Raw genomic sequence first — 3,070 nt, forward strand, 5'->3', positions numbered from 1 at the left:
AAAATCATGTGAAAAACAGGGTTTTTACTCCCAGCTGTGCAGTTAGGTCATACGGGTGATGCCTTTTCTTTATTTTTATAAAGAGTTGAATGTGTCTTGATGGATTGGAAATGAGGGTCCCTGATGGAAACAAGACTAACGTCTTTCTCAGGTCTGCCTCCCCTTATCCTATTGTGTGTATTCCTGTACTGCAGTCTGTTGGGTAAATTTTTTCATTCATTCATTCATGGAGTTGATTGCATCTCGCCCCTCTTGTCGTTTCCCTGGGCGTCTTGGGGATTCAATATGGTGGTCTAAACGGCCTATTGTTGATGTGGGTATGTCCGAACGCACACATAGTGCTGGCTCAGGATGTCCTTTTGGGCCATTGGCTGACTGGCGCGCCTTGTTTGCTTGGGTGAAACAGCGTTTTTATGGAGCAATTGGGATGGGGGTTTTTCCTCTTCCGACATCCTGTGTGTTGTCGATGGGTTCCCGTTCATGTCAGGGGATGATGACGGAATGGGTCTGGACATATGGGGAAGGGTCTCACGCCCTAGGGGTGGGCCACCGGACGCGGTTCATACCGACACGTCTGGGTGGCGCCTTCTTTTTTGTGTTGGGATCAAACGCGCATATCTGCCCCTTCTCCTGGGGTTGGCAGGTCGGCGTGATTAGGGCACGGGACTGGTTCTGGTCGCGCTGGTCCAGATCAGTTGCACCCGTTGTCCGCTGGGGATGCAGATCTGCTGTTCTGGTACCCTGAGGGACTTGGGGTTTTTTCAGGGGGAAAAATGCTAGGTCGATCCGGGTGTCACAGGGTTGAGCGTTATGGGACCCTTGTTGGGTGCGTTGTATTCTGCAATGGCTTACGGCCGTGCCGACCTGTACGCGTCCGATCTCGTCGGATCTCGGCCGCTGTACGGGTTGGTCTTGGTTGGTACTTGGTTGGGTGACCTCCTGGGAATACCGAGTGCGGGGTGCTGGGGCTGGTCTTCCATTTTTACGCTCTTCTCTTGCGTTTTGGCGCTGAGGGGCCTGTTGGGTGGGTTTAACCTCCTCGGGGACCCTGTGCTCCCCGTATCGCCGGGCCCGGTCCGGGGTGATGCTCGTTGACCCGTAGGCCCGGGATAGCCCTGTTGGGAACCGGAACGCGGGCTGCGGCGGTGCCGCAGATGTGTTTTGGGGTTTCTTTCCTGAGGGGTTATGGGACCAACCGTTGCATGGGGTGATGCCTGGGTGGTTGGTTCTCTGGTGTGTTGCTGCAGTGTCAACTCCCGGTTCTCCGGTTGAGGGTGCCCCTGCACATTCATGATGTCTGCCGATCGTATGGGCTTTTTCTGTGGGCAGCTGTCAGGGGTCGAGTGGTCTATGGATCCCACTTCTGACGTGCTGTTTAAAAGCTTGGTTATGCGACAACGCCAGCATACGCCCCTTCCGCCGGGGCGGCTGTTTTCAGCTGTCCTTTCTGGCGCCTGCCTCGTCCGCAGTTTTCCAGACTTGGGTTGACAGCCTGTTGCCTGGTCTTTTTCCCCGGTGCGCTGCCTGCTTCCGTTGGTTAACTCTTGTGTGTTATGACCATGCTGTCTGCCTGTTGCAGGGCCTGTGTTCCAGGCGGTGTGCTGTTGGGGAGGACAGGGCCCGCTCGGCTGAGGGGCCTTTGTCCGAATACGCTGGCGATGTGGGGGGCGGGGTCACTAGGTGCCCCCCTGGTGGGGTCTTGATGCTGGCATCATGGCCTTCTCCGGGCCCCCATTCCAGGGAGTCCAGTCCTTTTGGTGGGTCTGGGTCTTCCTTCGCGCTCCGCTGCTACGGCCTTGCCACGGGGTTGGGTTTGCCCTTGACCCCGTGATTCTGGGGGCGGTGACGAGGTTGTTCCTACGTCCGTTCCCGGGTGGCATGCGGGTTGTACGTGGGTGTATTCGTGGGGTCAAGCCACGGTCTGCTCACCCTGTGCGTTGGGTTGCTTGAGTGCCTCTTCGCACGGTCGGGTCCATCGCCCTCCCGTGAAGCCCCTAATAGGGGGGATGCCCTCCATTAGGGGGGGTCGGGGGGGCTCGGCCCTCCCTGTTCTGATGGTTGTGGGGGGCTGTCAGCGGGGTGTATTTGTCAGCCAGCGGCTCCGCTTGGCCTCCCTTGTGCAGTAGGTGATGCCAAGCAGAGCCCCTTAACGAAACAGAACGTTAGGTTATGGCTATAACCAAGTTCTGTTAGTTAGGGGTGACGCTTGGCATCAGACGGCCGCTGCAGCCCTTGACCTCACCTTGTGGTGAAAGCTTGGGAAGGAGGAGAGCAGGTGACCACACACCTGCTTATGAAGGTAAGCTGATGAGGGGTGTGGTCAGACTAATACTGGTATTAAAGGTATATTTGTGGAATGTTATTCAGTACGCGTGCACGTACGCGAGGGAGTGCAGTAGGTGATGCCAAGCGTCACCCCTAACTAACAGAACTTGGTTATAGCCATAACCTAACGTTAGTTGACAAAAAGGAGTAGAGGGAAGCTAAGCGTATTGATCCATACCCCCTACATTTACATTTGTTCTTCCATTAATTTGACTAGATATAACATAATTTAGTATAATACAGTATAGAATATACTTTTACTTATAGTACAAAAAGAAAAAACTTGATTTGCTTGACAGCAGTAAATACAATACAACACTACATAACACAATATAACATAACTTTGTACATTACATTTTGTTTGGTTGGATAAACATTGCACTATGAACAGTCTAGTCTACAGTCTATCAGTGTACTGTATGTGTGTAGCGGCAGGTACAATAAGAGTTTTCTTCTTCCTGTTCCTTTCGGCCATGGAATTTAGTGGATCATATTAAGTGAACTATATGTATTGAAGACACTGTTGGACTGTAACAATTCCATGTATGAATAATTAAAAATGATGATGATGATGATGCTGATGATGGTCAGTAACATGTGTCTCCCAGTCGCTCCACTCTGCAGTAAATAGGAAATACATTTTCTGGTATCCCATTCCCACAAACAACAAATTAGCTTGAAACAAGTAAATAAAACTGCCCGAAAATTTGGCTTGGCAAGATTTCCTGAAATAAGTTAAAATATC

This window comes from Notolepis coatsorum (genome assembly GCF_963971535.1).
Source record: "Notolepis coatsorum genome assembly, chromosome: 4".
NCBI lineage: Eukaryota > Metazoa > Chordata > Actinopteri > Aulopiformes > Paralepididae > Notolepis > Notolepis coatsorum.